Genomic DNA, 12530 nt, shown 5'->3' with positions numbered 1-12530 from the left:
AACTCAATATTAGGGAGGTGTTCCTCATGTTTGGTATACTCTGTCTATATGTTGAAGAAGAATCTGATTTTGAAGCTTTACTCTTGAGATGTTATTACCAATTGATACTTCTCTCCTGTTCTCTACACTTGTGTGTTCGTGGCTTGGCCGTGAGGCCTGAGAATGTACTTATATGTCAGGCTGGATCAGATTGATTGTTTTTGCTGTTTTCCCAACTCCTATATGGAAATTGCCGCGACAGTTGGTGTGACAGTACAACAGATCTGGGGCCAGAAGTTTACATACACCTGAGCCAACTACATTTAAACTCAGTTTTTCACAATTCCTGACATTCAATCTTAGTAAAAATGCCATGTTTTAAGTCAGTTAGGATCACCACTTTATTTTAAAAATGTGAAATGTCAGAATAATAGTAGAGAAAGTGATTTATTTCAGCTTTAATTACTTTCATCACATTCCCCGTGGGTCAGAATTTTACATACACTCATTGCCTTTAAATTGTTTAACTTCGGTCAAATGTTTCTGGTAGCCTTCCATAAGCTTCCCACAATAAGTTGTGGGAGTTTTGTCCCATTCCTCCTGACAGAGCTGGTGTAACTGACAGGTTTGGAGACCTCCTTGCTCGCACACGCTTTTTCAGTTCTGCCCACAAATATTCTATGGGATTGAGGTCAGGTTTTGTGATGGCCACTCCAATACCTTGACTTTGTCCTTAAGCAATTTTGCCACAAATTTGGAAGTATGCTTGCGGTCATTGTCCATTTGGAAGACCCATTTGTGAAGAAGCTTGAACTTTCTGACTGATGTCTTGAGATGTTGCTTCAATATATCCACATAATTTTCCTCACTCATGAAGCCATCTATTTTGTGAAGTGCACCAGTTCCTCCTGCAGCAAAGCACCCCCACAACATGATGCTGCCACCCCCTTGCTTTGCGGTTGGGATGGTGTTCTTCGGCTTACAAGCGTCCCCCTTTTTCCTCCAAACATAACGATGGTCATTATGGCCAAACAGTTCTATTGTTGTTTCATCAGACCAGAGGACATTTCTCCAAAAAGTACAATCTTTGTCCCCATGTGCAGTTGAAAACCGTAGTCTGACTTTTTTATGGTGGTTTTGGAGCAGTGGCTTCTTCCTTGCTGAGCAGCCATTCAGGTTATGTCGATATAGGACTCGTTTTACTGTGGATATAGATACTTTTGTACCTGTTTCCTCCAGCATCTTCACAAGGTCCTTTGCTGTTGTTCTGGTATTGATTTGCACTTTTTCACCAAAATACATTAATCTCTAGGAGACAGAACGCGCCTCCTTCCTAAACGGTATGACGGCTGCGTGGTCCCATGGTGTTTATACTTGCGTACTATTGTTTGTACAGATTAATGTGTTACCTTCATGTGTTTGTAAATTGCTCCCAAGGATGAACCAGACTTGTGGAGGTATACAATATTTTTTCTGAGGTCTTGGCTTATTTCTTTTGATTTTCCCATGATATCAATACAAAGAGGCACTGATTTTGAAGGTAGGTCTTGAAATACATCCTCAGGTACACCTCCAATTGGCTCAAATGATGTCAATTAGCCTATTAGAAGCTTCTAAAGCCATTACATCATTTTCTGGAATTTTCCAAGCTGTTTAAAGGCACAGTCAACTTCGTGTATGTAAACTTATGACCCACTGGAATTGTGATAAAGTGAAATAATCTGTCTGTAACAATTGTTGGAAAAATGACTTATGTCATGCACAAAGTAGATGTCCTAACCAACTTGCCAAAACTTTAGTTTGTTAACAAGAAATTTGTGGAGTGGTTGAAAAACGAGTTTTAATGACTCCAACCTAAGTGTATGTAAACTTCTGACTTCAACTGTATTTAACACTGTGGTGTTTGGATCAAATTGATCTCATTACACATCCCTGCTGTACAATACTGTTGTTGCCCATGTCACCTGTCTGTCAGTTGCTGGTGGTTTTGCTTCTCTTGAATGGTGTGATGACTCTGCCATAGTGTGTCAGGTTAGAGTTTGTTTTTTCAGCAACAGCAATCGCAGCAGTATTTCATTTCACAAATGTATTTATGTTTGTTAATCACACCTCATATTGTACAAAATAAAAAAGTGTATTTTAAAATATTTTCAAATGTTAAAAAGGTTTATGATTAACCGTGCAATTTCATTTGCTCACATACGTTCATGTGAATATGTATTTTTTTGTAATTAATGAATTTCAGTGTTGCAATGAATGATAGACATAACATCTCAGTGTGCCTTGTACACATTTCTGTTTCTATGGAAAAAGTCCATATTAGTGCACTATTTAGGATATAGGGTACCATTTGGGATGTACCCAATGTTTATTTGTGTTCAACACGTACAATTTATGTACTGTAACTTAGCTAATTTCTTCATTTCAACTGGACATGTTGTAATTCATTGTTAATTGTATATGGATAAGACAATTTTTAGTTATTTTTGAAATCAAAAATATATATTTTTGAATTAACTTTTTGGATATATACAGTAAAACGTACATTTATGAATCTGATAAATGTAATCGTTGAACATATCAAACTGGCAAAGAATTCTTCACTTTCGAATTTACTTCTAATTGTTATACACCTTGATGTTTTTGTTAAAATAACTGACTTGCATATTACATAAGCCTAAATGCAAGTCATTATGCATTATCAACCAGTACTGGTTGAAAGATCTAGTTCTGAACCAAAACAGTTTTCTGTGTATAAAGACTTAACATAAACAAACCATTTGTGTCTGCTTGCTACAAACATAGTGTTATTTCCTTTACCCCTTGTTTGAAGTTACATGGTATGGATGAATGTTACTTGATCTGGTTCAAGACATGCATAAGCAGGAAGTCAGTTTGAGCTTTAGTTTGTGATACTGTATTCCTGATATCAAGCACAGGATAATGTTGATACCCTAAAATTAGAATGATTCTAATTCTAAGAATAATTTGACTTCAAAATGATTCTAATTCTATGGTTTAGGCTACCAACACTCTGTCCTTCCCTGTAACTCTAGGCTAGGTTCCAGGTGGACTATAGTTATGTGGACATTGTAATAGACCTTTTGTACTGCAAGGTATTTGTAACATAGACTATTGTTGCAAATCTTGCTGGGATATTTTCTATTTTCATACAGTCTTTACATCTTTTTTTGTTTGTTCTTGCGTGTAAATGCGTTAGATGTTATGGAGAGAAAGGTATTTGCATATAATTGCATTTGGTACTATAGTATACCTGATAAGCAGCCGTTATATATTTCATGTAATGCATATTTTATTTTCTCATTTTTTTCGGCAAGTATTTCAAATGAAAGCAAGGTATTTCTTTGAGTATTCTAAAAAGGGAACTCTGTGTTTAAAGGCACATGTTTGTCTGTATTCATGGTATGATCATTAGAAATGAGCATACATACAGTCATAGTGCGCTTCTTTTGTATAACATTGCCGATTATTAAATCAACTTTGCATGTAAGCTATGCCTCTGTTTTGTATTAACACTTCTGGGCCTCGCTACCCCCTTACTACGCCAATGAGCAGCCATTTGGACTGTAGCATTCTAACAGTATGATAAATAGATTTAATATATGCTATCGGGGAAATGATCTTTTGCTTGTGTTAATGAAGGTCTTGGGTAACATTTCAAAGAACACAATAGCATTTTCATTAGTTTATATTACTGTAGGTGATCTGCTGCAAGGTTATTCTTGGAAAATGTGATATTTTGAAATAGAGCTCATATATCTTACAAAGGTACGGTAAGTGTTTTGAAAACCTCAGAATCTGCTCTTTCTGGTACTATAGAACTTAACATATCTTACCTGCAAGTGTCTCTGCAGGAGGATTTGAAAAAGTAACGTTTTGGCATTTAGGATAAGTCTAGAACGGAAGGCAGTCAAAATGAAGGGCTTGGCACTTCTCGTGCTAATATCACTGGAGAAATATGTATATGTACAGTCTTTTTGGTTTCAGTACAAAGAGACAGTCGGTGAATCATACAGATGTATTCATGATGAATTTGTATCTGTTTTATCTCAAATATTCTAAACTACACTATTCTGGCAGTGCAAACTAGGGGAGACGGGGCAATTGTATTTTACTCTATTGCTCAGAGACCACTTGAACTAGACCAGTCATTTTTTTATGTAAGTAACTTACATCTGTCTCCTAACCATTCATACAATGTACATGTCTGACATTTGGATCACAATACAGATTTTAATCCAAAAAGTCTGGACATTACATTTGCCCCTGTATGTGCCAGGGACAATTGTAAATGTTGCTGAGGTCAAAGGTAACAACTAAAAAAAGAAACCAATACATTCACTGAACTTCAGAAGCATTCATGTTTATGAATGATCATATTATCAAAGACATATGGAATGAATTTGCCTAAAATATTATTATTTCTAAGTATGTAACAAATATTTACAGTAACAACCCTGTTTTTGCATGGTCATTTGGTTCCCCTCAAAACATCTGAATAGTCTGTTGGTGACCAAATTATATTAGTTTACAAGTTATTTAGCACTCCACAGGAACCCACGGGTATTTAAAGTTAGTTTTTGTATAATTAATGTCGAATACATAAAATCCTAAAGTTTAAATAAAATACAAATCATAATTTGGCTGCATGGCTCAGGGTCATTTTAACAATGCGTTACAATTGCCCCCAACCCACCAGCCATGACAAAACCTAATATGCCTAGCAATTGACAGCAATAGTGACATGTCAATCATGTCAACGTTTAACCAACATATAGTGATGAAATTACTTGGACAGTATAATAAAAGTACAGCAGATAGAAAACAAACATTTGCAAATAGTGAGATATTTGGCTGACACATGTCAAGCAAGGAGAGAACCTACCCTACATCGCACATGGTTCCTTGAAGGTAGGGCGTGATTGAATCTGTCCATGGTGCTGGACAAGGTATATAACTGATCTAGTAGCTCTGCATGGTACTGTTTTTCAGCCATAGAAGAACAACAGGATCAGTGACGTAGGCCTGCCTGTACTGTACCATTTTAGAACCCATAAGTACTTTCTGACAAGGGCCCAAAGTAGTAGTGCACATTAGGTAATAGGGTGCCATTTGGGATGCACACATGATCAAAGCTAGCCTCCTTGGCATGTGAACAGCATTTGAACGTCCAAATATAACAAGGATGTTGGTTATTTCCTCTTGTTCAGGCATTCTCATGTCGTGTCCTTCCCTCCCTGGGATTGACTCATCTTACCACGAACTGATTGTCCTGTCTTCAAAAGGTTAACAAATAATGAACTGTTGTATATCTTCCATTCATATTGACATACCAATTCTTACCATATTCTATCTATTATGTCAGTTATAGTTTACAGTGTGGCTTCATAAAAACCAAGCTAGTTACAGGATAGTAAAGTTGTAATGTTATGGGGCAATGGGATGAGTAAACTGAGTGCAGTGTAAGTTCACACAGACAAATGGAAATCAATAGAGGCTTAATGGAAAACCAGTAGTACTTCTAGTACTTCATTGAGTAATCCCATATACCAGGAAATATATATATGAACAGTTTCATTCCAAAACGCTATATATAAACACTCAAACTGGACTGTTTTATCTCCATCTCTTCTTCCCCTTGGTGCTGTTGTCTGTGCCCAATAATGTTGGTATGATGTTTTGTGCTGGTACGATGTTTTGTGCTGCTACCATGTTGTTGTCAGGTTGTGTTGCTACCATGCTGTGTTTTCATGTGTTGCTGCCATGCTATGTCTCTCTTTATGTAGTGTTGTGGTGTCTCTCTTGTCGTGATGTGTGTTTTGTCCTTTGTATATACATACAAATCAGCAGCTACTCTTCCTGGGGTCCACACAAAACATGAATACATAATACAGAACATCATTAGACAAGAACAGAATTACATACATTTTTTAAAAGACACAAGTAGCCTACATTTCAATGCATACACACAAACTATCTAGGTCAAATAGGGGAGAGACGTTGTGCCATGAGATGTTGCTTTATCTGTTTTTTGAAAGCAGGGTTGATGTTTATTTGAGCAATATGAGATGGAAGGAAGTTCCATGCGATAGGGCTCTATATAATACTGTATGTTTTCTTGAATTGGTTCTGGATTTGAGGACTATGAAAAGACCCCTGGTGGCATGTCTGGTGGGATAAGTGTGTGTGTCAGAGTTGTGTGTAAATTGACTATGCAAACAATTTGGGATTTTCAACACATTCATGTTTCTTATAAAAAGAAGAAGTGATGCAGTCATTCTCTCCTCAACTCTTAGCCAAGAGAGACTGGCATGCATAGTATTTATATCAGCTCTCTGATTACAATTAAGAGCAAAACGTGTCGCTCTGTTCTGGGCCAGCTGCAACTTAACTAGGTTTTTCCTTGCAGCATTAGACCACACGACTGGACAATAATCAAGATTAGACAAAAGTAGAGCCTGCAGAACTTGCTTTTTGTAGTGTAGTGTCAAAAAAGCAGAGCATCTCTTTATTACAACTAGACCTCTCCCCATCTTTGCAACCATTGCATCTATACGTTTTGGCCATGACAGTTTACAATCTAAGGTAACGCCAAGTAATTTAGTCTCCTCAACTTGTTCAACAGCCACACCATTCATTACCAGATTCAGCTGAGGTCTAACACTTAAGGAATGATTTGTACTAAATACAATGCTCTTAGATTTAGAGATGTTCAGGACCAGTTTATTACTGGCCACCCATTCCAAAACAGACTGCAACTCTTTGTTAAGTGTTTCAGTGACTTCATTAGCTGTGGTTGCTGATGCGTATATGGTTGAATCATCAGCATACATGGACACACATGCTTTGTTTATTAATGCCAGTGGCAGGTCATTGGTAAAAATAGAAAAGAGTAGAGGGCCTTTGATTTGAATAATAATTTTTTGGCAAAATGCTATATTTCTGCCCCACCCTTAGACAAGTAAGTAATACTGCTAGGTTTTACACGGTCAAATGAAACAAATAACTACATTTATGAAGTCAATATACAGTGCATTCGGAAAGTATTCAAACCCCTTCACTTTTTCCATATTTTGTTACGTTATAGCCTTATTCTAAAATTGACTCAATGTTGAGAACAATTTCTCATTTACAACTGCAACCTGGCCAAGAATAAAGCAAAGCAGTTTGACGCATACAACAACAGAGTTACACATGGAATAAACAAACATACAGTCAATAATACAGTGGAAAAAAGTATATATACAGTGTGTGCAAATGAGGTAAGATAAGGAAGGTAATAAATAGGCCATGGTTGTGAAGTAATTTGTGACAATACAGAGGCGGATGCAAGATGCAAGTAACGATGGTTTAATGAATACAATTTACAGCAGCAACAGGACAGACAGACTGTACTCAGACGGAATCCGACCCAGGGACTAGGGCGCATCTTCCGGTGATAGCGTGCTGAGAAATCCAGGGGAGTGTGTCCGGATGTGTAGGAAGGAGCACAGCAGATAATCCACACAAGGGCGGCGAGAGATGAGCACGGACACACGACACAACCTCAGGGAAGTAACAACACAACCTCAGGGAAGTAACAACGATCTGACAACAAGAAACACTGGTTACAGAACATATAAAGGGAAGATAAGTGGTTCCAGCTGGCGCAGACAATCAGGCCGAGATTGGGAACCACGCCCACACAAACACGGGAGAGAGAGAGAGAGAGAGAGAGAGAGAGAGAGAGAGAGAGAGAGAGAGAGAGAGAGAGAGAGAGAGAGAGAGAGAGAGAGAGAGAGAGAGAGAGAAAGAGAAAGAGAAAGAGAAAGAGAGAGAGAGAGGCAGTGGATTCATGAACCGTGACAATACCCCCCCCCCTAGGAACGCCTCTTGGCGTTCCCAGGCGAATTTACCTGTCGATTGAAATCATCGATAAGGGAGTGATCCAGAATGTCCCTAGCAGGTACCCAACTTCTCTCCTCCGGGCCGTAACCCTCCCAGTCCACCAGGTACTGGAATCCGCGTCCCCTCCTTCTAGAGTCCAAAATACGATTGACAGAAAAGGTGGGTTCCCCATCAACAAGTCGTGGCGGCGGGGGAACCGGGACCGGCGGGTTAATGCGTGCCTGAAACACAGGTTTTATTTTAGACACATGAAAGGTAGGATGAATTCTCCTATATGCTGGAGGAAGCTTGAGCCGGACCGCCACCGGACTAATGATCCTGGTGACTTTGAATGGGCCGATAAATTTGGGGGCAAGCTTTTTCGAAATGGATCGGAGTGGAATGTTCTTAGTAGAAAGCCACACTCTTTGGCCAACGACGTATACCGGAGGCTTCGACCGGTGGCGATCGGCCTTAGCCTTGGTGCGCGCCCCCACCCGGAGAAGAGTCTCACGGGCTCTGCTCCATGCGTGACGGCACCTCTGGATGAAAGCGTGAGCGGAGGGAACAGTGACCTCGGACTCCGTACTGGGAAAGATAGGTGGCTGGTAACCTAAACTACACTCAAACGGAGAGAGACCCGTGGCTGCCATTGGCAACGAATTGTGAGCGTACTCAACCATAGAGAGTTGTTGACTCCAGGAAGAGGGATTCTTATAAACCAAACATTGCAACACTCTCTCCAAATCTTGGCTGGCCCTCTCCGTTTGACCGTTGCTCTGGGGATGAAACCCTGAAGACAGGCTGACACTCGCTCCCAGTAACCTACAAAACTCTTGCCAAAACTTGGACACAAATTGGGGCCCCCTGTCAGAAACTACGTCCATCGGCAGGCCATGTAAGCAAAAGACGTGATCCACGACAGTTACCGCTGTCTCCTTGGCAGATGGTAATTTAGGCAAGGGAATAAAATGAGCCGCCTTCGAGAACCGGTCCACCACGGTCAAAACAACCGTCTTGCCCTGGGAGGGTGGAAGGCCGGTAACAAAATCTAGCGCGATGTGGGGACCAGGGTCTCGAAGGGACCGACAGAGGTTGGAGTAACCCATCTGGGGGTCGATTAGAAGTCTTCCCAGTGGCACAAACCGAGCAAGCCAAGACGAAACTGTGAATGTCACGAGCCATCAGTGGCCACCAAAAGCGTTGCTTAACTAAAAAGCTAGTGCGGCTGACTCCTGGATGACACGCTACGTTGGAGCAATGCCCCCACCGAATAACATCGGACCGACACCCCTCCGGCACAAACAACCGATTAGGCGGGCAACCGGGCGGAGGTGTTACCCCTTCTAAGGCCATTTTGACCCTCGATTCAACCTCCCATGTGAGTGTGGAGACCACTAGGGTCCCGGGTAGGATGCACTCGGGAGTGGATGGGCGTTCGGAATGGTCAAAAATGCGAGACAGGGAATCGGGTTTGACATTCTTGGAACCCGGGCGATACGAGAGAGAGAAGTCAAAACGTCCGAAAAAGAGTGCCCACCGCGCCTGCCTGGAGTTGAGTCGCTTGGCGGTTCTGATATATTCCAAATTTTTGTGATCGGTCCAAACTATAAAAGGTACCCCCGACCCCTCTAACCAATGGCGCCACTCCTCCAGTGCTAACTTCACTGCCAACAACTCTCTGTTGCCAATGTAGTAGTTGCGTTCCGCAGGTGATAACCGATGGGAAAGGAACGCGCAAGGGTGCATCTTGTCGTCAGAAGAGGAACGTTGGGAAAGTACCGCACCTACCCCCACCTCTGAAGCGTCCACCTCCACCACGAACTGACGCGAGGGATCGGGAGCTATGAGGATGGGAGCCGAAACAAAGCGGCTCTTGAGTTTGGCGAATGCAGCCTCGGCTGTATCGGACCACCTGAACGTCACTTTGGGGGAGGTTAAGGCAGTAAGAGGAGCGACTATCTGACTAAAGTTGCGAACGAAACGCCGGTAGAAATTGGCGAATCCCAGAAACCTCTGTAGGGCCTTACGGGAATCTGGGCTTGGCCAATCCACCACAGCCTTAACCTTGTCAGGATCCATGCGAATACCTTCAGTCGAGACGATGTAACCTATGAATGGAACGGATTGTGCATGAAAAATGCATTTCTCCGCCTTGACAAAAAGTCCATTCTCCAACAACCTCTGAAGCACTCGTCTGACGTGCTGAACGTGTTCCTGGAGAGAAGAAGAAAAAATCAGTATGTCATCCAGGTAAACATATATGAACTGATCAATCATATCTCTCAGCACGTCATTGACGAGTGCCTGGAAAACCGCTGGGGAGTTGGATAGCCCAAAAGGCATGACCAAATATTCGAAGTGCCCTCTGGGGGTGTTAAACGCGGTCTTCCATTCGTCCCCCCCCCTTATGCGAACCAAATGATATGCATTACGTAAATCCAACTTAGTGAACACGGATGCTCCCTGTAACCTTTCAAAGGCTGAGGACATCAACGGTAAGGGATAGGTATTCTTCACTGTGATGTTATTCAACCCACGGTAATCAACGCAAGGACGCAGAGATCCGTCCTTCTTCCCCACAAAGAAGAACCCCGCCCCCGCTGGAGAAGAAGAAGGACGAATTAATCCAGATGCCAGAGAATCAGAGATGTATCTCTCCATAGCCTCCCTCTCCGGAACAGAGAGTGAATATAACTTGCCTTTAGGCGGAGACTCACCTGGCAATAATTCTATTGCACAGTCATAGGGACGATGCGGAGGAAGAGAAGCAGCACGGGACTTACTGAACACCTCCTTCAGGTCAAGGTATTCAACGGGCACGTTAGACAAATCCACTGCCTCCTCTAGAAACACAGAATCAGACACAGACGAACAAGCAGACACTAAACAGGACTCAAGACACTTGTTACTCCACATGGATATAGAATTATGAATCCAGTCAACTCTGGGGTTGTGTTGGGTGAGCCAAGGGTGGCCGAGAACTAATGGTGCAAGGGGTGAGTCCATGAGTAGAAATGATAGTGTCTCAGTGTGATTGCCAGAAGTGATGAGTGTGATAGGTTCAGTGGTGTGAGAAATGTTGGGGAGTTCTTGACCATTGAGAGCGTTGATGGATATCTTGTGCGTGAGTGAGTTGATAGGAATCTGGAGTTTGTGAGCGAGCTTGATGTCCATGAAATTACCCTCTGCTCCTGAGTCCAGTAAGGCTTGGGTGTCGTGCGTGTGGGTGGCCCATCTTAGTCTTACCGGGAGGAGAGTAGATGATGAGGTCTTCTCTGTGGTGACACCACCCGATAGTAGCCTCATGCTTACTACCGGGCCTGATCTTTTACCGGGCAGGAGTGGATAAAGTGGCCCGCTCTACCACAGTAGAGACAGAGTCCTTGGGATCTCCGCCTCTCCCTCTCTTCCCGGGAGAGGCGAGCTCTCCCCAGCTGCATGGGTTCGTGAGCGGAGGCTGAACTGGCCGTGTTCTCGCCGCTGGCATGCCAGCCCTCCGTGTCATTATACGGTCTGTTAGGGCATGCTCGGCGGCCAATACGACTCAGATGAGCGTCGACCCTCAAGGCTAGTTCCACTAGTCCATTTATACTCCTGGGAAGGTCCAGAACATAAATCTCCTTCTGGATCCGGTCCTCCAGCCCATGCAGGAACATGTCCCACTGCGCCTCCTCGTTCCACTGACACTCTGCGGCCAGAGTGCGGAATTGGATGGAGTATTCCGATACGGAACGGTCTCCTTGGCGAAGGTCAGCGAGTAGTCTGGCCGCCTCCCTACCCGCCACGGCCCGATCGAAGACCCTTCTCATCTCCTCGGAGAGTGTCTGGAAAGAGGTGCAGCATAGGTCCTGGTTCGCCCACACCGCCGTTCCCCAAAGAGCCGCTTTGCCTGATAGCAGTGTGAGTACGAATGCTACCTTAGACTGTTCACGGTTGAAGGTCCGTGGCTGCAACGAGAAATGCATGGAACATCTCTTAAGAAAAGCTCTGCAATAGTCAGGATCACCTGAATAACCCTCTGGTGTCGGTAGCCGTGGCTCTAGCTGGGAATCCGGCTCTGGCGGGGCGGGTTGAACTGCCGGTGTAGGTGGCGCAGCGGAACCCCTCAGATGTTGTAATTGTTGGGTCAGCTGGGATACCTGCGTCGCAATGGCTTGTACTGCCCGACCTGTGCTGGAGATGTTCTCCTCTTGTTGATCCATTCTCGTGATACTGCGGGAATTGAATTCGGTCAGACTCGTTGAACTCGCAACATCCATGGTCTCGTCAGATCGTTCTGTGACAATACAGAGGCGGATGCAAGATGCAAGTAACAATGGTTTAATGAATACAATTTACAGCAGCAACAGGACAGACAGACTGTACTCAGACGGAATCCGACCCAGGGACTAGGGCGCATCTTCCGGTGATAGCGTGCTGAGAAATCCAGGGGAGTGTGTCCGGATGTGTAGGAAGGAGCACAGCAGATAATCCACACAAGGGTGGCGAGAGATGAGCACGGACACACGACACAACCTCAGGGAAGTAACAACACAACCTCAGGGAAGTAACAACGATCTGACAACAAGAAACACTGGTTACAGAACATATAAAGGGAAGATAAGTGGTTCCAGCTGGCGCAGACAATCAGTCCGAGATTGGGAACCACGCCCACACAAACA

The sequence above is a fragment of the Oncorhynchus gorbuscha genome, linkage group LG07 (assembly GCF_021184085.1).
Source record: "Oncorhynchus gorbuscha isolate QuinsamMale2020 ecotype Even-year linkage group LG07, OgorEven_v1.0, whole genome shotgun sequence".
In the NCBI taxonomy this organism is placed as follows: domain Eukaryota; kingdom Metazoa; phylum Chordata; class Actinopteri; order Salmoniformes; family Salmonidae; genus Oncorhynchus; species Oncorhynchus gorbuscha.
This window is presented reverse-complemented; position numbering follows the sequence as displayed.